Raw genomic sequence first — 25,276 nt, 5'->3', positions numbered from 1 at the left:
TCACTGGTTCGGCTGCGGTGTGAGGCTGTCATCGCCGCAGAATAATAGGGGGTGTGTGTGAGTGGAGGGATGTCCTGGCCAGCTGTGGCAGTATTATGGGGGCGATGAGGCCTCCGCTGCATTGCAGCCGGCCACGGGAAGCAGGAGCATGAGGCACGACCGGCGCTGGTTTGGGCGGCTGGAGCAAGAAGACCAGAGGTTGAAGAAGCACTATGGCCGTTGGATGGACATCGTACGGTCACTGGAGCTAGAATCGTTAATATTGACTAATTTGACAAAGCCCTCCGTCCCCATCAACTTAGTAGGCCCACAAGTCAGCCTGCCACTATAGTGGGTCCCAGCTAGCAGGGCGTCTTCATTTTTTTGTGCGTAATAAGGAGGCACTTCCTTGCATGTGAAGATATAGCTTGTGGGTCCGTGCTATTAGCGGCGGTAACGTTTTTTTCGCAAAATGTAGAGGCCCTTTTGGTGGGTCCCAGATGTCAGGTGGAGGAATCATTATTTTGCCCGTAATAAGGAGGCATTTCCTTGCGTGCGGCCGTGGACCCAGCTGTCAGCCTCTCCACATACAGTCCACTTCAGATGCATGTCGGTCATTGACCACGTTGACCAGGCCGTGTCGAGAGCACTAGGGCGGTGGACGACGGCGAGGCCTAGGAAGGGAACGACACGGAGCTAGGGAAGGCTGGGCAGTTGTTTCCCACAAGGACGGGAGTACAACTGTACGAGGGTTTACTGGTTCGTCTGACGTCGCCAGAGAATAACAGCAGGTCTGGGTGAGTAAAGGGATGGCTAGGCCGGCGATGGGGGTATGATGGGGCGGTGAGGCCAGCGTGGTAGCATAGCCAGCCACGGGGAGGAGGGAGCAGGTAGTCCCACCGGTGCTTGTTTGAGCGGCTGGAGCAGGAAGAGCAGAGATTGAAGAAGCACGACGACCGTTGGATGGACATCCATAAGTCACTGCTTGTGGGTCAACCTTTTGAAGGAAAGCCTCAAATCTGTGGAAAACAGCATTCAGCCGATCTTCCATTATTTCTAATAATTTACAGCCCATTTGCTAATTCTTAATGTTTTTTTGGAGCCCATATTCTTTTTGTTAGCATTACAGCCCATATTGTGGCCACGGTTAAAAAATTATATGAAGTTTTGCATATTTCGGTGCGGTCCGAACTATTTTTAATCCTGAAATTTCGAGTCACATTCAAACTAATTTTAAAAATAAATATATATCAATATAAAATCCAACAAATTGTCCATGCATAAAAATCAATGCAATTTAAAATCTCTAATCGAAAAAAAGAATTTGAAACTGATTGCCGGTTTGATTTATTTTAAAAATATACAACCTATTTCTCATTACTGATTGGCCATTTTCTCGGCCAGCCGAATGAAGCTCTCCTCGTCTCGAAAGATTTGCAGTCCAACAGGCCTGACAAAGCGACTTACATGGCAAATCACAAAAGAACTGGGATGTGGCATGGACCCAGCTGTCAGCATCTCCATGTACAATACTCTTCCGATGGAAGTCGGTCGTTGACCACATTAACCATGCCGCACCGATTGCAGCAAGGTGGTGGATGACGGCGAGGCCTAGGAAGGGGACGACGCGGAGCCAGGGAAGACGTGGTAGTGGATGCCCATGCGGACAGGAGTACGAGGGTTCACTGGTTCGGCTGCGGTGTGAGGCTGCCGTCGCCGCAGAAAAACAGGGGGTGTGGGTGAGTGGAGGGATGGCCTGGCTAGCGGTGGCAGTAGTATGGGGGCGGAGAGGCCTCCTCCGCATTGCAGCCGGCCACGGGAGGCAGGAGCATGAGCCGCGACCGGCGCTCGTTTGGGCGGCTGGAACAAGAAGACCAGAGGTTGAAGAATCACTATGGCAGTTGGATGGACATCGTACGGTCACTGGAGCTAGAGTCGTTCATATTGACTAAGTTGACAAAGGCCTCCGTCCCCGTCAACTTAGTAGGCCCACAAGTCATCCTGCCACTATGGTGGGTCCCAGGTAGTAGGGGGTCTTCATTTTTTTGTGCGTAATAAGGAGGCACTTCCTTGCGTGTGAAGATATAGCTGGTGGGCCCGAGCTATTAGCGGTGGTAACATTTTTTCCGCAAAATGTAGAGGCCCTTTCGGTGGGTCCCAGATGTCAGGTGGAGGAATCATTATTTTGCGCGTAATAAGGATGCATTTCCTTGCGTGCGGCCGTGGACCCTACTGTCAGCCTCTCCACATACAGTCCACTATAGATGCATGTCGGTCGTTGACCACGTTGACCAAGCCGTGCCGACAGCACCAGGGCGTTGGACGACGGCGAGGCCTAGGAAGGGAACGACACGGAGCTAGGGAAGACTCGGCAGTTGTTTCCCATGTGGAGGGGAGTACGACTGTATGAGGGTTTACTGATTCGTCTGCCGTCAACGGAGAATATCAGGAGGTGTGGGTGAGTAGAGGGATAGCTAGGCCAGCGATGGGAGTACGGTGGGGCGGTGAGGCCGGCACGGCAGCACAGCCAGCCGCGGGGAGGAGGGAGCAGGCAGTCCTGCCGGCGCTTGTTTGAGCGGCTGGAGCAAGAAGAGCAGAGATTGAAGAAGCACGACGGCCGTTGGATGGACATCCATCAATCACTGCTTGTGCGTCAACCATTTTTTAGGAAAGCCTCAAATCTGTGGAAAACAGCACTCAGCCCATCCTCCATTATTTCTTATAATTTATAGCCCATTTGCTAATTCTTAAGGTTTTTTGGAGCCCATATTCTTTTTGTTAGCATTACAGCCCGTATTGTGGCCACGGTTAAAAAATTATACAAAATTTTGCATATTTCGGTGCGGTCCGAACTGTTTTTAATCCCGAAATTTCGAGTCACATTCAAACTAATTATAAAAATAAATGTATATCAATATAAAATCCAAGAAATTGTCCACGCATAAAAATCAATGCAATTTAAAATCTCGAAATGAAAAAAAGAATTTTGAAACTAATTGCTGGTTGGATGTGTTTTAAAAATGTAGAACCCATTTCTCATTACTGATTGGCCATTTTCTTGGCTAGCCGAATGAAGCTCTCCTCATCTTGAAAGATTTGCAGTCCAACGGGCCTGACAAAGCGACTTAATTGGCAAATCACAAAAAAACTGGGATGTGGCCGTGGACCCAGCTGTCATCCTCTCCATGTACAGTACTCTTCCGATGGAAGTCGGTCGTTGACCACATTGACATGCCGCGCCGAGAGCACCAAGGCGGTGGACGACCGCGAGGCCTAGGAAGGGGACGACGCGGAGCCGGGGAAGACGTGGTAGTGGATGCCCATGCGGAGAGGAGTATGAGGGATCACTGGTTCGGCTGCGGTGTGAGGCTGCCGTCGCCGTAGAATAACAGGGGGTGTGGGTGAGTGGATGGATGGCCTGGCCAGCGGTGGGAGTAGTATGGGGGCGGTGAGGCCTCCGCCGCATTGCAGCCGGCCACGGGAGGCATGAGCACGAGGCACGACCGGCGCTGGTTTGGGCGGCTGGAGCAAGAAGACCAGGGGTTGAAGAAGCACTATGGCTGTTGGATGGACATCGTATAGTCACTGGAGCTAGAATCGTTCATATTGACTAAGTTGACAAAGCCCTCCATCCCCGTCAACTTAGTAGGCCGTCAAGTCAGCCTGCCACTATGGTGGGTCCCAGCTAGCAGGGGGTCTTCATTTTTTTCTACGTAATAAGGAGGCACTTCCTTGCGGCTGAAGATATAGCTGGTGGGTCCCATCTTTCAGCGGCGGTAACATTTTTTCGCGAAATATAGAGGCCCTTTCGGTGGGTCCCAGATGTCAGGTGGAGGAATCATTATTTTGCGCGTAATAAGGAGGCATTTCCTTGGATGCGGCCGTGGACCCAGCCGTCAGTCCACTTCAGATGCATGTCGGTCGTTGACCACGTTGACCAGGCCGTGCCGAGAGCACCAGGGCGGTGGAAGACGATGAGGCCTAGGAAGGGAACGACACGGAGCTAGCGAAGACTCGGCAGTTGTTTCCCACATGGAGGGGAGTACGACTGTACGAGGGTTTACTGGTTCGTCTGCCGTCACCGGAGAATAACAGCAGGTGAGGGTGAGTAGTGGGATGGCTAGGCCAACGATGGGAGTACGGTGGGGCGGTGAGTCCGGCGCGGCAGCACAGCCAGCCGCGGGGAGGAGGGAGCAGGTAGTCTCACCGGTGCTTGTTTGAGCGGCTGGAGCAGGAAGAGCAGATATTGAAGAAGCACGACGGCCGTTGGATGTACATCCAACAGTCACTGCTTGTGCGTCAACCTTTTTTAGGAAAGGCTCAAATCTGCGTAAAATAGTATTCAGCCCATCTTCCATTATTTCTAATAATTTACAACCCATTTGCTAATTCTTAACGTTTTTTGGAGCCCATATTCGTTTTGTTAGCATTACAGCCCATATTGTGGTCACGGTTAAAAAATTATACGAAATTTATGTATTTCGGTGCGGTCCGAACTGTTTTTAACCCCGAAATTTCGAGTCACGTTCAAACTAATTTTAAAAATAAATGTATATCAATATGAAATCCAACAAATTGTCCACGCATAAGAATCAATGCAATTTAAAATCTCGAAACGAAAGAAAGAAATTAGAAACTAATTGCCGGTTTGACGTGTTTTAAAAATATACAACCCCTTTCTCATTACTGATAGGCCATTTTCTCGCCCAGCCGAATGAAGCTCTCCTCGTCTTGAAAGATTTGCAGTCCAACACGCCTGACAAAGCGACTTATTTGGCAAATCAGAAAAAAACTGGGATGCGGCCATGGACCCAGCTGTCAGTCTCTCCATGTACAGTACTCTTCCGATGGAAGTCGATCGTTGACCACATTGACAATGCCGCACCGAGAGCACCAAGGCGGTGGACGACGGCGAGGCCAAGGAAGGGGATGACGCGGAGCCGAGGAATACATGGTAGTGGATGCCCATGCGGAGAGGAGTACGAGGGTTCACTGGTTCGGCTGCGGTGTGAGGCTGCCATCGCTGCAGAATAACAGTGGGTGTGGGTGAGTGGAGGGATGGCCTTGTCAGGGGTGGGAGTAGTATGGGGGCGGTGAGGCCTCCGTCGCATTGCAGCCGGCCACAGGAGGCAGGAGCACGAGGCATGACCGGCGCTGGTTTGGGCGGCTGGAGAAAAAAGACCAGAGGTTGAAGAAGCACTATGGCTGTTGGATGGACATCGTACGGTCACTGGAGCTAGAATCGTTCATATTGACTAAGTTGACAAAGCCCTCCGTCCCCGTCAACTTAGTAGGCCGACAAGTCAGCCTGCCACTATGGTGGGTCCCAGCTAGCAGGAGGTCTTCCTTGCGTGTGAAGATATAGCTGGTGGGTCCGAGCCGTCAGCGGCGGTAATGTTTTTTTCGCGAAATACAGAGGCCCTTTCGGTGGGTCCTAGATGTCAGGTGGAGGAATCATTATTTTGCGCGTAATAAGGAGGCATTTACTTGCGTGTGGTCGTGGACCCAGCTATCAGCCTCTCCATGTACAGTCCACTTCAGATGCATGTCGGTCGTTGACCACGTTGACTAGGCCGTGCCGAGAGCACCGGGGCGGTGGACGACGGTGAGGCCTAGGAAGGGAACGACATAGAGCTAGGGAAGACTCGGCAGTTGTTTCCCACGTGGAGGGGAGTACGACTGTACGAGGGTTTAATGGTTCGTCTGCCGTCACCGGAGAATAACACCAGGTGTTGAGTAGAGGGATGGCTAGGCCAGCGATGGGAGTACGGTGGGGTCGTGAGGCCGGCGCGGCAGCACAGCCAGCCGCGGGGAGGAGGGAGCAGGCAGTCCCGCCAGCGCTTGTTTGAGCAGCTGGAGCAGGAAGAGCAGAGATAGAAGAAGCACGACGGCCGTTGGATGGACATCCAACAGTCATTGCTTGTGTGTCAACCATTTTTTTAGGAAAGCATCAAATCTGTGGAAAACAACATTCAGCCCATCTTCCATTATTTCTAATAATTTACAGCCCATTTGCTAATTCTTAAGGTTTTTTTGGAGCCCATATTCTTTTTGTTAGCATTACAGCCCATATTGTGGCCATGGTAAAAACATTATACGAAATTTTGCATATTTCGGTGCGGTTCGAACTGTTTTTAATCCCTTAATTTCGAGTCACATTCAAACTGATTTTAAAAATAAATGTATATCAATATGAAATCCAACAAATTGTCCACGCATAAAAATCAATGCCATTTAAAATCTCGAAATGAAAAAAAGAAATTTGAAACTAATTGCCGGTTTGATGTGTTTAAAAAATGTACATCCCATTTCTCATTAATGATAGGCTATTTTCTCGGCCAGCCGAATGAAGCTCTCCATGTCTTGAAAGATTTGCAGCCCAACAGACCTGACAAAGCGACTCACTTGGCAAATCTAAAAAAACTAGGATGTGGCAGTGGACCCCGCTGCGGTCGTGGACCCAGCTGTCAGCCTCTCCACGTACAGTACTCTTTCATTGGAAGTCGATCGTTAAACACATTGACCACGCCGCTCCGAGAGCACCAAGGCGGGGGACGACGGCGGAGCCGGGGAAGACGTGGTAGTGTATGCCCATGCGGAGAGGAGTACAAGGGTTTGCTGGTTCGGCTGCGGTGTGAGGTTGCCGTCGCAGCAGAATAACAGGGGGTGTGGGTGAGTGGAGGGATCGCCTAGCCAGCGGTGGGAGTAGTATGGGGGCGGTGAGGCCTCTGCGGCAGCACAGCCGGCCACGGGAGGCAGCAGCAGGTGGCACGACCGGCGCTGCTTTGGGCAGCTAGAGCAAGAAGACCAGAGGTTCAAGAAGCACTATGGCCGTTGGATGGACATCATACGGTCACTGGAGCTAGAATCATTCATATTGACTAAGTTGACAAAGCCCTCCATCCCCGTCAACTTAGTAGGCCCACAAGTCATCCACCCAGTATGGTGGGTCCCAGCTAGAAGGGGGTCTTCATTTTTGTGTGCGTAATAAGGAGGCACTTCCTTGCGTGCGAAGATATAGCTGGTGGGTCCGAGCTGTCAGCGGCGGTAACGTTTTTTCGCGTAATACAGAGGCCCTTTCGGTGGGTCCCAGATGTCAGGTGGAGGAATCATTATTTTGTGTGTAATAAGGAGGCGTTTCCTTGCGTGCGGCCGTCGACCCAACTGTCAGCCTGTGCACGTACAGTCCACTTCAGCTACATGTCGGTCATTGACCATGTTGACCAGGCCGCGCCGAGAGCACCAGGGCGGTGGACGACAACGAGGCCTATGAAGGGAATGACACGGAGCCAGGGAAGACCCGGCAGTTGTTTCCCATGCGGAGGAGTACGAGGGTTTACTAGTTCGTCTGCCGTCCCCGGAGAATAACAACAGGTGTGGGTGAGTAGAGGGAGTGCGGTGGGGCGGTTAGGCCTGCGCAGAAGCATAGCCGGCCGCGGGAGGAGGGAGCAGGCAATCCCGCCGGCGCTTGTTTGAGCTGCTGGAGCAGGAAGAGCAGAGATTGAAGAAGCACGATAGCAGTTGGATGGTCATCCAAGAGTCACTGCTCTCGTGTGCGTTATTTCTAATAATGCACATGCCATTTGCTAATTCTTAATAATTTTATTGGAGCCCATCTTGTTTTTGTTAGCATTACATCCCATATTGTGGCCACGGTTAAAAACTATATGAAATTTTGCATATTTCGGTGCAGTCAACTATTTTTAATCCCGAAATATCAATTCACATTCAAACTATTTTGAAAAATAATTTATATAAACATAAAATCCAAATAATTGTCCACTCATAAAAATCTATGAAATTTAAAATCTTGTAATGAAAAAAATTGAAGCTAATTCCCGGTTTGATGTGTTTTAAAAATGTACAGCCCATTTCTAGGCAAACCGAATGAAACTCTCCTCGTCTTTAAAGATTTGCAGCCCAGTAGGGCTGATAAAGCAAGTAGGCCTCGTTGGTATTTCTTAAAAAATAGAACTGGGCTAGCCATTTTCAGCAAGAAAAAAAACACAACTGGGCTCATGATGTGGTAAACATAAATAAAACCCTAGCTAGACATGCCACAACCCCCGCACAGCCCTGTTGTTACCCCGATCCGTCGCTAAAACTTGTATAAATAAGAACTGCTTGTTCCTCAAAAAAAAATCTGCGCGACCTGCTAGGTCCCTGGTGTCAGCCGCTCGTAGTGTAATTCCCTCATTTATTGACTACGTTGACAATGACATGAGCCCCAGAAGTCGAACCATTAGGAGGAACCATATTTTTGGGCTTGTAATATAGAGGCACTTGCTTGCGTACTGCCATGATGCTGGTGTGTCCCTACTGTCATCCTCTCCACGTACAATCATCTCCTTGTTCCTCTCCATTGTTGATGACGTCGACAACGCAAGAGGGCGGCGCACCGCGCAGGGCAAGCGAACCAAGGCCGCAAGGTGGAGGACGACGGTGAGGCCTCGGACAAAACAAACAGGAGCCGTGGAAGATGCGTCGGTCCAGTCGCAGGCGGAGGGGTGTACGAGGGTTGACTGGTTCGGGTGCGGGTGCATGTTGGGGCTGACGTCGCCAGAGAATAACAGGATGTGTGGGGGAATAGAGGGAGGGACTGGCCAACGTTGGAGGGTACGTACGGTAGGGTGGCGGAGGCGCAGCCAGCCATGGGAGGCGGGAGCAGGCGGAGCCGACGGGGTGGTTTGGTTTGGGTGGCTGGAGGAAGAAGAAGACAAGAGATAGAAGATACACGACAGATGTTGGATATCAATCCAACGGCTGGTAGGCAAAATCATTTGTTGACTGGCTAGTACGTTGACACCACCTTGGATAGGCTATTTCCTCACGGGTCCCAAATGTCAGAATCCAAATCTATCACGGTCATGCAACCTTTCCTATGAAAATTTACCGCCCATTTGATGTGCTAGTACGAAATAAGTTTGTGGGTGCCGGTGGAGGCTAATCACTTGGCTTTTGTAATGCACAGTGAGCTCAAGCAGCCGGCAAGAGTGATGTTATTTCCCTTGGTTGGGATTTGTTAGTTGTTACAATATTTCACTCCAAATTAAACGACTTGGCAAGCCATTTTCCTTGCTTCAAAGAAAATATGACAGTCAGAGCCGAGTTGAAAAGGGCAAGGACATCTAACTCCAGCTTACAAACTGTACAAAAGCACGAGGGTTAATTGTTCATCAGGTTTACAAAAAAACCCAGGTTGAAAAGGGCAACGACATCTAACTCCAGCACTGTTTTCGACAGTCACAGTCAAATGCATCGGTCAGGTCCATGGAATGAACATCCTGGGTTGTAAAATTTACTGGATAATGACCACAATATGTTGTAAATAGAAGCCCGACACGTTCAGCAGGAAGAATGTGACAAATCTAGTGTTTGCACGGTTGGCTACATATCGTTCTAGCGTTATTGTCTTCAATCGAATCTCATGAGAAGTGAGAAAATCCCGATGCTTACGAATCCACCGATTAGTTATAACTTTCTTACCCCGTCCTGTTGCCTAAATAGACATGAAGATTGAAAACAGTTAAGGTCTAAAAAAAGAGTGTCGAAAGAGCAACAACTGAACGGTTAATTCTAGTACACTATATGCGGGCTTCCAATGTGCGTGACATTATCACCTTTATATACAACTTCTCCAGACATGGAAAGCATTGCAGCAAGCCAATAATCTTGTTTGGATCAAAACTATTCATTTGGATATATAAGATCTTGACATAATCCAGCACCATTGATAGGCCATCCATGGAGAAACTCTTCATTGAGCATAGAACATAATATTAGTACAAAATGTGTACTCCAAGATGACATATAACTTACGTAGAGAAATTTAAAATGCATCTTATGGTTACAAGTGTAGATGATAATATAAACTACCTGAAGAACTATGGAGCCAAACACCATATTGAAATGAGCACAGAGATCATGTATTACACCCAAGGTCTCTAGTTTAGGCGCAGAGAGGACGGTTATTTGCAGCAGTGAATAACTACAATCAAGGATCAACCTTTCAAGTGAAGGGGCATCTTGGATGATGAGCTGCCTTCAGCCAAAAGAAATTCCAATTCTTACAAGGTTAGGACACTTTATTTGGAGACAACCAATTCTAACTGTGAAAACAAGCACCAAGCACTGCAGGGCAGGGCAACTGGAGTGGATGATGCTGTGCAATGAGGCCTCCGATATACGAACCCGCACAAGTGAAAGTTTCTTGAGAAATGGGAGTCAATGGTTTAGTACCAGCTTGTCTGGTAGGTTGCACAACACAAAGGTGTCAGTGTGGAGAGAGGAGAACAACCGCGAGATGGACATCGTTGCTAAGGGCACTGGTAGATGGCGTTCGGTATCTGGTAGGTGATTTCCAGGGGAATAGTAGAACTCAAGCGGTCGTAGTTCTATGAATTCAGGGGATTTCAGCCAGGCGTCCACCACGCAGGGCATGGTTTGCTTGCTCAGGTAGCAAGACGGGATGCAGAGTCTTTGAACGGAGCCCTGTTGGGAGGAGATGATGGCTCTGGAGATTTCAAAATCATTCAAGAGAGATAGTTGGCGACAGTCGAGATTAAGGGGCACGGCGCGCCATAGAGAGCGCCACGGAATTGAGAAGACTTGGGTGCGGCAGTAATCCTTGGTGGGGAGAAGTGAGATGATCTCCCCAAGGACGGCAGTTGGGAGATCACTGATGTGGTCCACCCGAGATGGGAGATCGCTGATGCGGTCCACCCGAGATTCTACGGGTTGCAGGGATCCGATGGGGGCGGGGTCGCCGCTTCTCCCCATGCTGCCGGGTGCGGGATCTACAACAGGTGTCACCGCTGGTAGCAGCCTCATCTTCTTGGCGTTGGGGTCAGCCGACTCCATTTTCCTCGAGGGCGTCGCGTTCACGAATTTGAGCAGAGTAAAGAATGACGAGCCTAGTTGTAGTGCGAGTGAAGAAGAAGGAGAGATGGAGTTTTTCTGTGGTAGTGAGTAAGAAGGGGAGCTGGGGATTTCTGCAGGAGTGGGGTGAGGAATTTGGGGGTGCGAGTGGAGCGAGCTGACGTGAGGTGGGTGGGCGTGAGCAGGAACAAGAACACCCAGGTTTTTTGGGGGCGGTGTGCTAGGTGTCGGTAGCGCTTCTCATTCAGTAAATATATGGACTTTTGAATTGATTTTACTATTTACTAGGGTGGATGGGCTGTTTTTTCTTGGGCCCAGAGAAACAATTACTACTAGTACAGTGGAGACACTCTACAACTACCCAGAAAAACAATTACTACTAGTACAGTGGATACAATACCGCTTCTGGCTCCTCCTAGGTCATCAAAACGTCTCCCTCTACTGAATGCCGTTATACTTTTGTTAATCGACATGCGGGCCATGCAGCGTGTGGGCCCAAATTCCATCCACCAAATTAGAAGGCAGTATGCAGGCGGAGAGTCACCCGGGTCGTAGCACGGTAGTAACGACCCGTCGTATCACAAAACCCCACCTCCCCGCAGTCTAAGTTTGACGGATGAAGCAACCATCATTTCACTCTTCGCTAAATCCCCTTCTCCCTCACCGTCTTCAAGGAAGGTAACACTTGCATCTGCCACTATTCTTTTCTCCCAACGAAGGGAAGGTAAGCGGATCCGTAATGTTGGTATATTTTTGTTCAGAGAAAAAAAGAACTTCTGCAAAGTAGTAACTGATCCTCATTCTATTTTTTGTTTCATTGTCATTGCGATTGTGTTTTTCTTTCAGTGGTCTCCTAGTATTCCTCAGTTTCATGATGGACCAAGGAGAACCAGGCAAAGATCTGCCGATATTGGAGCAGACGCGGGAGGCTGATCCCCACGAGACAGAGAGCTCCAAGAAGATGGAGGCAGCTACCGAGCCGACCCCAGATACGCTCACGACCACTAGTGAGATGGTCAACGCCCCGTTTGAGTTAACAGCCCCCGTGGCACTCAGGAGCAGTTTTCCCCCTTCAAGGATGTGTCCCCCCCCCCCCGCTGAGCTGCCCAAGGTGATTTTCTTATTTGTTGATCTCAATTGTGGTTTTTCATCTAAGTATGTGGTGATGAATAATGCAAAATTTTATTAGCTTCGATGCCATGCTATACATAGTGGTTTAAATAACTTGTGTTTCTTATACTGGAAAGTAATTCAGAATTTGTTTCTGTTTCAATTAGAGCCCTGATGCAGACAAGGATTGTGTGGTTGTACATGTCACTTGCTATGAGGCGGATGACCAGAATATACGCACTGGGAAAACAGAGTTTTTAGGCTATTGGATCCTGGAAGCCATTTGCGCTTATACCAATGAAGAGTTGTATTCCAGCCTCATTTTTGTCAGGTGTGTTGTCCATGGTGTACTGAAGCACAAGAAGTTCAAAGCTACTCCTTCCTTTCTGAGGCATACTGTTCTTGTCAAGCTTATGCAGGAAGATGATGTGGCATGCGTCCACAAAAAAGTTTATGAGTGGAAAGGCCACAAGGTTGTCTTCATCAAGGTTCACATGATTGAGCTACTGTCGGACGTCCTCGATGATATTCATGGCAAGGTCCATCTTTTGTCTAGCCCAAATTAGATCGAGGCATGAAATAGTTGCCCTAGCTAGTGTTTAATAGTAGTTTGGATTGGGTCTAATTATCCGAACCTTGCCTGTCATCGAGCCCTGGGGCTAGTACTCTGTTCGAATCCGTCTATGGGAACTGCTGCTACTTTTGTGTGCCCGTGAATCATGTGAGAACCATCATAATTGTTACCAAAACAGATGCGTCCTCACTAGTTTGTTTTCATTAATATGGCATCGTAAGACATAAGATGTCATGGTTTATCATACGAGCAGTGTGTGTTTTGAGAAATAGAGTACTCGTTCAAGAACTGTGCGCTGACGTATACATAAGTACTTGCAAACATTGTTGGTGCTACCCCACTTGTAAGCAGTTGTGCAAAACACGGCACATTGGCTCAGCTTGCTTCAACACTAGGCTATCGAGAAGCTAACAATCAACAATCTCCTGTCTGACATATAAGCAACTATGTATCTTGTTACAGTGGTTCATGCAGTTAACTGAGGCCACAATGTAAATTCCAAACATTCACATGCTAGTCCATCTTTCATGTGGAACACTCACATTAAACTCAGCTTCATAAAAAACTTGAAAAGTATAAGCTAAGCAATTTTATACATCTCAATGATTCATAGAACATAACAAACATATACTAGTTCACGACAAAAGACAAAGTTGTGAGGAGGTTTACAAATCAGGAAAAAAAACAAGCAAGGCTTCTCTGAGCAAAGGGCCTCCCGGCAGGCTTAATTTTCCTAGAGTTCACTCTGGTTTTTTCTTGTTGCCACCCTCCAGGGTTAGGTTCTCTCATTCCAGAATAACCAATTATAATTGTGTTCTCAGCTGGAATGCTGAACTGAACCATGTAGTGTACTGACCAGGTGAAATTCTTGTGCATTCCACTAAATTAAAGCACCGCTATTTGCAGAAATAAGCAGACCACAATGCCTCTTGTCTGCACACCTGTCAAAAAAACCGCCGTGCAGCCATGCCAGCTAGTCCTCGGTCCATGGATGAACTAGTAGAAAGTGCATTCCGGACTAGGATGAAGTTGTTTCCGCTCGTCCCTACACTGCAATCAGGAAGTAAAACGTACGAATCAACTTCTTTTATATTGTGTTGGTCATTCTACCTAGTAACTACCAATGTAGGAATACCTGGAAGACGGGTGGTTAGACGACAGCAACGAGGGATAGCCATCTCATTTTTCGCAGCTCTACTAAAACTGAGGTGTGTGCTTTTGATCGCGCGGCTAGAAACGATACGGAGACAGACATCCCAAAACGATATGGAGACAGACATCCCTGTTTGCGCAAATACGAAATATGGTTATTTAAACAGTGACAGATATTTGTAGTGGCGTATGTTTAACAGCAACATCTATTTTGTTATAATTGGCACTAGATTGACAGTATGAAAGTGTTCTTAAGTAAGTAGCATCACATCACATCAACACTGCCACTAGATTAACATGTAGAACAATAGCATTAGTATTACTGTCATGAGAGTAGCACATGGTCAGTAAATGTGCAATCAAATTTGTGCAGTTCCACTGGGATGAAGCAATTTTAGTGGTGTGAGGTTTAAGTGTAACTGCAAAAACACAATTCATGGGAAATAAAGCAAGACGGAAGCACTTTATAAAATGGTGGTGGCATTGCTTCTATTTATCGATGGCACTAGACCATTACTTATAGTGACATTAGGTGGCATTGCTTAATGCTTCATGTGATTTTACATTAACGGCAGCGATATGGGCGTAGGCACAACAAGGGCATAAAGTGGTGAGGTAGATGTGGCTGCCGAGAGCGGCAAACAATCAGGCAGCATGTCTGCAATTGTCCCATTTTTTATCTCCTTGGTGACATTTTCCTATGTGAGCACAGGAAATCTAGACCATCTCATTCTCATTTGTGTTGTCCCCCAACACCCATCACATTCTTTCCTTTTTCAACCAAGAGATATGTCCACTTCCCCCCACCCTTCACCATCCACCATGCTTTCTTTGTCTTTTCAACCAAGAGACTGGTTGGGTAGCCAGTATCTACTACTTTCCCCTGTTTCCTCTTAGAACCAAGTCCTAGATTCATGCTACAACTTTCCCACTTTCTTCCCTGTTTGAACCAACTCTTAGAGTCGACTGTATGAACAATCTTTACCTCTAATAATAGTAAAAGTCTAGGTGGCTTTGGAATAGCGGACGGAAGTAGAAAAAGATCCACACAAAGCCAAGTGGGAGCTGGGGCAGTAAAGCAAGGCAGGTTTCGAACGAATATATACCTTAGGGTCGTCGTCATGTGACAAAGACGGCGTCAGGAGGCTGCATCTTGGCCACAATACCGCAGGGAGGAAGAAGGGGTCGGAGGCCCTCCCGAGCCGGCGCTCTCTCGGAGAGAAAGGCACAGCCGCCGATCGGGACACGCGGGCAGCCATTGGTCTCCTCCCTTGCCGCTGACGACAGCGTGAATGATGCACCTACACCCCTGCTCCGGTAGAGGTTGTCCGGCCGGATTTGTGACCAGCCGTGAGCTGAGAGAGAGTGTGGCCACCTATGTCTTGCTTAGATCTGGAGAGCATGAGAGAGTGAACGAGAGGAACCCTAGTAAAGCAAGCGCCATGGCTCCTGCTTATATATATAGTGGAGTGATTTTGTTGTACCAGCTTCAAAAAAATGCGCTCCTACGTGTACCCGCGAGTGGGTGTGAGAGAACTAGTGCGTGCGTGCACTGCTTCTCTTCGTGAGAGTACACTATACTATGCCCAAAGAACATTCGCCACAAGAGTAATAGTATAAGTGTGTGACGTGTGAGCTAAAATAAAATGTGCGGGACGTTTTTTGTTTTTTAGAAGTTCTGAGGGTAGGGTGTGAAGAGCACATATGTGTGTGACGTCTACCTGCAGATAGACGGTGGGTGCGTGGGGACTCGGGAGAGTCGTGACTCGTGAGGGTGCGTGCGTGTGAGAGAGAGGGGGGCACGTATCAATGCAATCCATGTGTCCATAAATCATTATTCGACAAACGTTCGCCACAAGCCTTTTCCTGACTAACGCCGTAAGAACCATTAGATCGGCATCCAAAAGTGTCAGTTTTGCCATGTCATTTAATAGAACAGCCACTCCTCCTACACACAAATCTTCCACGTGAGTGTTAGCAACTGCCGTATGCTCCCTCCATTCCAAAATGCAGTGCATATAGCTTTATTGAAAATTCGAACCCTGCTAACTTTTTACCGAGTTTTTGTGTACCAAATTGCACATATAGAATACCCTGTATATATCATTTCATTCATCTTCGAGAGGTAACTATAAAGATGGGGGGGGGGGAGTTTACAAAGAAAGACCATCGTATCACCTACAGCAATTTCAACCATCCTTTGGTGTGGAGGAATATCATAGGAACTCTATATGATATGATTTTAATAGGATTTTTTTCCTTTAGAGCCAACTGGTTCATAGGAATAGATTCATATACTCCACATTTCAAAGGAAATAAACATGATATCATTTCTATAGCTTTAGAGCCACTTGGTTCATATGAATGGATTCCTATACTCCCATAATTTCAAAGGAAAATAAACATTAGCGTATATTCAATAGAAAAGTTGCTATGATATGAACCAAATTACATCTCTTTTCTAATCCCTCCACATAGGAATTGAGATACATGTCATCTCTAGATTCAATAGAAAAGTTCCTATGATGTGAACCAAATGACATCTCTTTTCCAATCCCTACTCATAGGAATAGAGATACTCCATGTCATCTCTTTCCCTAAAACTTCCATGTATACATCTTCTATTCTTAAATAGCTAGTACAACCCACTAGTAGCTTTTTTCCTAGACATGCAACTATGACACAGGAAGTATATAGTGTGCGAATAACTTTGAAAGATGGTCGCTGGATGAAGATAATCTGACAGTGCAAAGATGGCAAATCCGAGCACTACTGGCCGTTGGATATCATCAACATTCCACCAGATCTGCCACATGTATAATTTAGAAGACTCCATGGTTGAACTTAAGAATAATGCACAAACCTCAAAACACAAGCACTCCTTTGTTCTAGAATCTTCCGTATCATAATTGAATTTATTTTTTATAAATGAATTGCCATTATTTGTTTCTTACTTTATGCTTTACAATGCACAACCGCATGAATCTTAACATTTTTATAAAACTAATTGATTTTGAATGAGTTGAACTATAAGAACTAAACGAACATCTACATCAAGCATATATGACTCAAAGCTTTACATGTTGTAGTGTGTATTTATTCATAATTTGGTTTCGTAATCTCATTCGTTCAATGCATGTGTACCTTACTAGTTTTGAGTAGAGTAGCAAATTTCACGCGGCCCCGGATATATCAAAATGCGGGGCCCATGCATCATTGCCTTTCAGTCGAACCTACGTCCATAATATTTTGTACATACTATATCTCCACTGGTCCCTGAACCCAAAATGGTGCCTCGTTCCCCTAAAACCAAGCGGCCCACACATATTTAAGGCGTCGACTCGAAATCAATCCCTCTCCCGCTTACTACGACGTGGCCCTGCACGCCGTAGTAGTATTCCTACAAACCCTACCGCTACACACATCATCGGTTTGCTTCAAGAGGACGAGGGAGAAGCCGATTTGTAGTGGAGGCGCTTTCAAAAAAATGATCTGTACTAGAGACCCCTACCCTAGGGTGCCCTAGGTAGCTGCCGCACGCATAATTGGTTTTCTCTGTTCTTTAGGCTCTTGCGCTGTATAGTGAAATGATGGTTGCTTCGTCCGTCCAGCTTAATGCGGGAAAGGTGGGGCTTTGTGATTTGACCCCTCATCGCTCATTTTCTACTACTGCGGCACTACGACTGGGGTGCCTCCAATTCCAACCGCTGCTCTGAACTGTAATTTGGTGCATCGCACATGGAACAAGACGGTGGATGAGCCACATGTTGGCCAAAGGGGTCCTGTTAAGTGTGTCGCCATTTCGTGTGCGGACTGACCTTGCTTGAGTTGCTACGCCAACACGACAGGTGCAGCCTACCCCTTGGTTTTGCTCCTTGGTGAATCCCGCCTATATTGATCTAAAAAGATACGTACTGGACTACCCTCTTCGTCTCTTTTTTAGGTGTCTCGGTTTATAGGGCATGCATGTAGTTCTAGGTCATCCATTTGACTAACTAAATTTGTGTTACTATGTCACAAAAAGTATATCATTGGATTATTAAGCGGATGTAGTTTCTATACATATACTGTTCATCACATATATAGACAGTTACATTCTCAACCTAGAACAACTTGCATGCGATGTAAACCGATACGAAGGAAGTATAGTAGTAAAAATGAGGTGATTTTACCAAGCGATCAGCGGGGGCGCATGGCTTGTCATGCGGTCCCACGTGTCATGATGTACCAAGGCGATGCGCGTGTCCCTCTTGAGGCAGAAGCAATACTACATGGTTTGAGATGATGGCAAACCGAAGTGTGAAATAATGGTTGCTTCGTCCGTGTAGGAAGGTGCAACATTGTGATTTGACGTCTCATTGCTCATTACTACTACTACTAGGGTCGTACGACTGGGGTGCGTCCCCCCAGCTGTTCTGCACTGTTATTTGGTGCTTGACATGTTGACCCAGTTGCTATATGCACGACATGTCGGCGACAGGAAGTACAAAATTCATGAAAGCGAGCGTCGACGAAGGAGTACAAGACACGGCTTGGGTTTTTGCTGCTTCGCGCGATCCATCGATACAAACCTGGACTAAAAAAGGCGAGGGCGGGTCTTTTCCCGTGCGGCAGGTAGGGGAGTTTGGCATAGTCTGTTCGAGGCAAGGAGGCAGGAAGGGAAACAAGCAAATAAAGGTTGAGCGACTTAGTTTTGGGATAATCTGATTTTACGGAGTACGTACCCACTAGGGTTTATAGGGCTCATCTAAAAAACATTCGTTTTTCTGTTTTATAAGTCTCAATTCTACTACTAGTAGTAGTACCATCACTTGTTGGATTTCGAGGTGCGTTAGATCACCCGATGCAAGTAGTGTCAAGAGAAAACTCACCAATGCATGTAGAAGTTCATGGAAATTTAGTGGTCATTCATGCATTCGTTCTAATTAATGCCCCGGTAAACATAACTCCTTGACAAAAATGAGCGTACTAATTACTTGTGAAAACTAGGAGTGCGAAATTAATTCGACCACTCACCGTCTACCTTGTTTGGAGAGATTTTGAAATTGAGCCATAAACTGGAAAGGGGGGAGTAGTAATTTTTTTTCTCGATTACTATTTGTGGCCTTGTGTCAATGCAAAATGTATTTTTTATAGTGGTCTTGTATAAGTAAATGGAGGGAGTACTAAAGGACATATATATTCCAAACAATATGATAATCTCTCTAACCAAGGTAGTAGGGACGAGGAGTAAACGGAGGGAGTAGTAAAATTTTCTCCTCATCCTGCGAGCCACCCCGCGCGTGGGGGCAGAGCGGGCGTAAGGCGTACAGTACTACTACTAGTAAGCAAGCTTCACCTCATCCTGTGTACCACCGCGCCCGTGGTAGGGGTAGACGGTGTACTAAGCAAGCTTCTCCTCATTCTGCGAGTTGACGGGACACATCAAAAGTGCTCCAGTGTATAGAGCCTTGCCTCTAAGGTAGGCCCACATGGTTTGCCTCTTTTTTAACATAACGCGTCAAGTCGCAGTTTGTTTGTTCACCCATGGTAGACGATCCTCCCTCCACCAAGTGGACAACTAGTACACGGTCAAATTACCACGTGGGCTGCCTTTTCGTACAGAAATGAGCTCCAACGTGTACCTGCATGGGTGTGGTTGGGAAAGAGACAGGAGTACGTGCATCGTGCGTGCACCTATTCTCTTCGTGCACATCCCCCACCTATGTGGGTGTCTGTGAGAGATACAAACCTAGACAAATGGCTTGTGTGGAATAACTACTCTTCATAAGCCATTGTAAGAGTGGACAAAATGGTGATGGAGGAGATAGGGGAGCGGCGGAGGTGTGCGATTCTTGGACGAAGTTTGGCCTCGTTTAAATAGGAAATTAAATAGACGGCGGACAGGAGGAGCTCTGCCGACGTTGCGTTTAATGCCGGACGTGTGTCGAGAGTGGGTTTCTCGGCTTCCACACAGGCTGGTTTCATGGAGGTGTTTGAATGCGGCAAGGAGGCGTGTTCAGCCGGGCGTGCAGCGAGTGGCGCCCTCGACTCTGACATAGGACACCGTGGAGGAACCTTTGGTGGGCCAAGCGGTCAGAAGCGGGCATTTCATAAACTGATGATTGTTCATTGAGCGTGACATCATCCTTTTCTTGTAGATAAGCCTACTATGTTGATAGCCCATTCGATACGTTGTGATTCATAAAGACCGTTGCAAACATCAATGTTCTGCTTGTCACAGATAAGATTGATTAATACCCATAACAATCCATGTCCTTAACAAAGGGTGCATGCACGTATAGGTCGAGCGTGTGTCTTGCGTCATGTGTTGTGTGCATGTAGGCGTGCGAGTGTTGCGTGCATGCAAAGGTACGTTTCAGTGTTGCATGCATGTGTGCATACGTGCGTGTGTTCGTGAGTGCATGTGTACGTGTCAGTGTTGCATGCCTGCATGCGTGCGTGTGTTTGTTATGTGTACGTGTCAGTGTTGCATGCCTGCATGCGTGCGTGTGTTTGTTATGTGTACGTGTCAGTGTTGCATGCCTGCATGCGTGCGTGTCTTGCGTTCGTGCATGTGTACGTGCGGGGTGAGGCTACACGTCAGTCGACTGACTTTTTCATCTCTTGTCATTAGATTTTCCAGCCGTTGGATACAAAATCAAGGGCTGCAGTTTATCATCAAACTCCACCCCCCTGAGCCGCCAGCCACCACTGGCCGAACCGCCGGCCCCTGCCGCCCGCGCCGCCACGCCGGCCCGCCCGCCCCGAAACCACTCCCCACCGCCGGTCCGCCGCCGCACCGGCTATCCCTCTAGCCCCCCGCGCCGAGATTTTTCTCCGGCGATCCCCACCCCACCCAATCAACACGCCCGCCCACCGCCGGCAACTACCAACCAGAGGTCTCACGACTTCGAGTACTCACCGACCACTAATTTATTACCATTTATGTCCTTCATATATGCGCTGGCGAGTGGGCCCTATGGTAATGTGCGTTGCTGAATGTGGACCATTTGACTGGTCAATTGATCGTGTCATCAACAAATTACGTTGCTGTATGGTGAGCCAGTGATCGTATGATCACCCAAAAATGTATTTTATTAACATAGTACAGACTCAAACTACCATTTCTTTCTTTCATATACGGGTTGCCAGGTGGGCCCCACGGTTACGCGCCCCGATGGTGCCACACTAGTTGCGCCATGTGGAATGTTTGACTGGTCAATTGATTGTGTCATCAACAAAATATGGAGTTGTACGGGTGAGCCAGTGACCGTATAATCATGACATGTATTTTTTTAAACACGTTACAGATGCAAGGGCTCATATATACGCGCAAGCACTCATCGCTATAAGCGCACACACGCAGACCCTACCCCTATGAGCACCATCGAGAGAGTGAGCCAGCATATGATCTTGAGATTTTATGAAGTCACCATAGGTCCCTCGTAGTCGAGTGGAACGTCTCCTCCCACTAAACGCACATCGCTGGAAAATACTGAAATTAACCCAGGATAAATGCGAGCACCGGGACTTTTATCCCTAGTGGGCTCGAGAAACCACTGTCCTCCTAACCATCCAACCACATGTTGGTTAGCATGACAAAATGTATGTGGTAACCGTGAGGAGCTTATTCTGAAGTCCAGTGACCGTATCATGCTTTCGCTTCAAATACAATGACCGTAAGTGTCGTCCACAAAATACAGAGCACGCATCAAATGCAAAGTTCGTCCGTGTCATCAAGAAAATACGGAGACGTAACGTGAGCTAGTGTCACATCCCTAGCTGCTGGTAGTGCTCTGTGCTAGCTTCATGTGTGCATCATGTCTATATTTTCGAAACCTGAACTGAGGAAGTCAGAAGCCTCAAAACCCTAAATAAAAGAAGGGCAAAAACCCTAAAATCTCATTCATTGTTCCAAAATGTTCTTCTTAGATGTTTAATATTTTTGGCAAGGGTTTTGATCTAAACCAAAAATAATGAACATTTTAAAAGGATTTATTTTGAGACTTTGAATTTAAATCAATACCTATTTTGAATTTGAACTTATATCCAAATATTACTGAATATATGTTCAAATAACTGAAACATTTTTATGTGCTTTGGTATAATTCCATTGTGCTAAATAAAATGTTCAGGGGAATTTTGTCACTGTCTTTGAATTTGTTTTATTTCAAAACAGTGGCAAAAGATTAAATAAAAACAAAACAGAAGAAAAAAAATAATAATAAAAAGAGCAGAAGCCTACCTAACTCACCTGTAGCCCATCTGGCGCCCCACCTGGCCCAGCAATGCGGCTGAGGCCCAGCCCAGCTCCCCACCGTCTTCAACCTCTGCCAGTAGGCAGAGGCGTGTCGACGCGCCCGCGCCCGCGGCGCCACGCACCTCCCTGCCTGCCTGCGTCACTGAGGTCACCACGACGCCTCGCGCCTTCTCCTCGGTGCCGCCTCGACCCCCTGGAACCCTCCTGCTCACTCCCTCGTCCCCATCTCCTCCTCTGTTCTTTCTCTCGCACGCACCCGAGAGCGACCGCCGCCGCCGCTTGCTGCTGCCGCGGCCACCGCCGCCCCCTCGCTTCTCTGACCAGCCCACGAGCTCCGCCTAGAACCCGAACGCCTCTCCGCCGACCCACGCAAGGCCGGAGGACCCCAAGACGACGTCGCGACCCTTCTTCCCCGTCCATGGCCGCCGGATGCCGCCGCCCGATTCGTCGTCCACAGGGCCTCCCTGAGCTCGCCGTCTTCTCCATACGACTCCCTGTGAGCCCCTCTCCCTTTCCCCTCATACCCCGTGGTGGATTTGGTTCGCTAGCTCGATTCCCGCCATCGCCGAGAGCTTCTGCCGTCGTGTCTCATCGCCGCTGTGGCCTGAGCTCGATCTGCTCACGTCTGAGCACGCGGTAGTGCTCCAGGAGCTCCCCTGGTGCTCTTGCGCCTCTCAACCTGCTCGCTAGCAAGCTGCAGCCCCGCGCCCCGACCGAGCCCGAGCATCGCCGCCGCCGAGCTCATCGCCGGTGCCGCTACAGCCCGCATCAGCTCCAGCCACCACCACCATCGTACGCACCCTGCTGCGGGTGTTCCAACGCACCCGGCCACGCGACCTCCCGTCGCCGGAGTTGGCCGGACGAGCGACCTCGCCGTGCCCTGTTACGCCGGCGGCTAAACGCCGATTAGAGCTGACGTGGAGCATTAGGTTAGGTGCTAATCACTCAGTTAATTAAACCCTTGTGCATGACATGTGGGACCGCCGCTGTTAAAAACACGGGTTAAGTTAAATAACCCCCTGTTAGCTCTCTATCTCACTGACATGTGGGCCTCGATGTCAGTTTGACTTGCTGACATGGCTTTTGACTGGCCCCACACGTCAGTGACTCATGCCAGCGGTGTGTCACTGACCAGTGGGCCCCACTGGTCAGGTTTGACCCGGACCAGCCCCTGTTGACTCTGCTGAGGTCAGCATGACCTAGTGCTGACGCAATAATTCCTTTCTGGAATTTAAATAAATCTTAAATGATTTAATAATTCCAGAAAATTGTAAAAACTTCTAAAAATCATAGAAATTCAACCGTAACTCCAAATTAAATAAATTATATATGAAAAATTATCAGAAAAATTCAAGGAATCCATCTGTACCATTTTCATGCATGTTAGAACAACTTATCACTACTGTTTAGGGCAAATGAAGTGAATGACATTTAAATAACCACATATGGAGTTTGAATTTAAATCTTGGATTCAAACCAACTTCATTTAATCTGGTTTTAGGTGCATTAGCCCAAAACACATTCATATTGCCATGTCATAGCATGCATCATTTTGTGCATTGCATTGATTGTGTTCTTCTTTGTTGCCGGTATCTGTTCCCTCCCGGTAGACGATGTTCCGACGTTGTGATCCTTGACACTGATGAAGACTCAATGTTATCTTCAGAAGTGCCAGGAAAGCAAAAACCCCTTGTTCATTCCGATACAATCCCACTCTCTCGCTCCTGCTCTCTTTTACTGCATTAGGACAACAACGATTCATCTGTTACTTGCTGCGGTAGCTGAACCCCTTTATCCTTTGCATGACCTGTCATTGCCACAGTAAATAGATGAAACCCACTAGCATGAGTAGGAGTTGTTTGAGCCCTGATGTGCCTACTCATTCATGCTTGTTTGTCATGCCTGCTACTACTTAGAGTTGAGTCAGGTCTGATTTATCCGGGATGAATCAGAGGTGTGTGAACATGTCCTACGGTGTGTGAGCTAAGCGTGTGAACACGATTTGGTAAAGGTAGCGGTGAGAGGCCTTGTAGGAGTACATGGTGGGTTGTCTCATTGCAGCCGTCCTCAGGAACTGAGTTCTGTGTTTGTGATCCATGATTCAGCTACTACCACGCATTGGGCCCGAAACCAATGGACCCTCTCGGCTTCTTAATCACCCTTGTCCTCTGTCCAGGAGTTGCAAGTAGTTTCTGGTGTTTGTAGTATGCTGGAGGCCGTGCGCAGCGCTGACTGTAGGGGTGGGCTGTGATGCGGTAGGCACGTGGCCGGGTAAACCGGGCGCCCGTTTGGTGTCACGGAACCCTGTACACATCGTTTGGGGCTGTGAGCGAAACTCCGGCCGGATCTCCTCATGGATGGAACCCGAATAGGCAATAAACCTGGACTAGGGACTTGAGTGTTTAGGCAGGCCGTGGCCGACACCCACGTTGGGCTTCCGCTTGAAGGTTGCCGAGTACATGTCGTGTAAACGGCGGTAAGTGGTGAGAGCGTGTGTGAAGAAGTACACCCCTGCAGGGTTAACATCATCTATTCGAATAGCCGTGTCCGCGGAAAAGGACTTCTGGGTTGCTTATATCAGTTCATAGACAAGTGAAAGTGGATACTCTAAAATACGCAAGATAAGCGTGAGTGCTATGGATGGCGTTCTCGTAGGTAGACGGGAGCGGATCCATAGTGGTGTATTGATATGGTGAATATGTGGACTCGTGTGCGCCACCTCAGAAGAGTTACATCGCAGTCGTAGTTTAGGATAGCCACCGAGTCAAAGCTGGCTTGCTGCAGTTAAACCCCACCACCCCTTTGTTGATAATGATGCATATGTAGTTAGTTCTGATGTAAGTCTTGCTGGGTACATTTGTACTCACGTTTGCCTATTTTATGTTTTTGCAGAGAGACTTCGGTCTCACTAGTAGTTTCGCGTGGACTTCGACGTTTAGCTTGTTACCTCAGCTACGATCTTGTGCCTCGGCAGGATTTGGTAGATAGTCAGGCTTCTCAGCCTTTTTCATTTATAGATGTCTGTACTCAGACATGATAGCTTCCGCTTGTGCTTTGACTTGTATGCTCTGAGTGTTGGGTCATGAGACCCATGATTGTAATATCTCGCTCCTCGGAGCCTTTTGAATATAAACTACTGAGTCGTAGAGTCATTTTGTGATGCCATGTTGTATTGCACATATCGAGCATATTGTGTGTATGTTATTGAAATGCTTGGTATGTGTGGGATCTGACTATCTAGTTGTTTATCTTTAGTAGCCTCTCTTACCGGGAAATGTCTCCTAGTGTTTCCACCGAGCCATGGTAGCTTGCTACTGCTCCGGAACACTTAGGCTGGCCGG

Source organism: Triticum dicoccoides, chromosome 6A (genome assembly GCF_002162155.2).
Source record: "Triticum dicoccoides isolate Atlit2015 ecotype Zavitan chromosome 6A, WEW_v2.0, whole genome shotgun sequence".
Lineage (NCBI taxonomy): Eukaryota > Viridiplantae > Streptophyta > Magnoliopsida > Poales > Poaceae > Triticum > Triticum dicoccoides.
The sequence above is the reverse complement of the archived record's forward strand: the minus strand, read 5'-3'. Positions refer to the sequence as shown.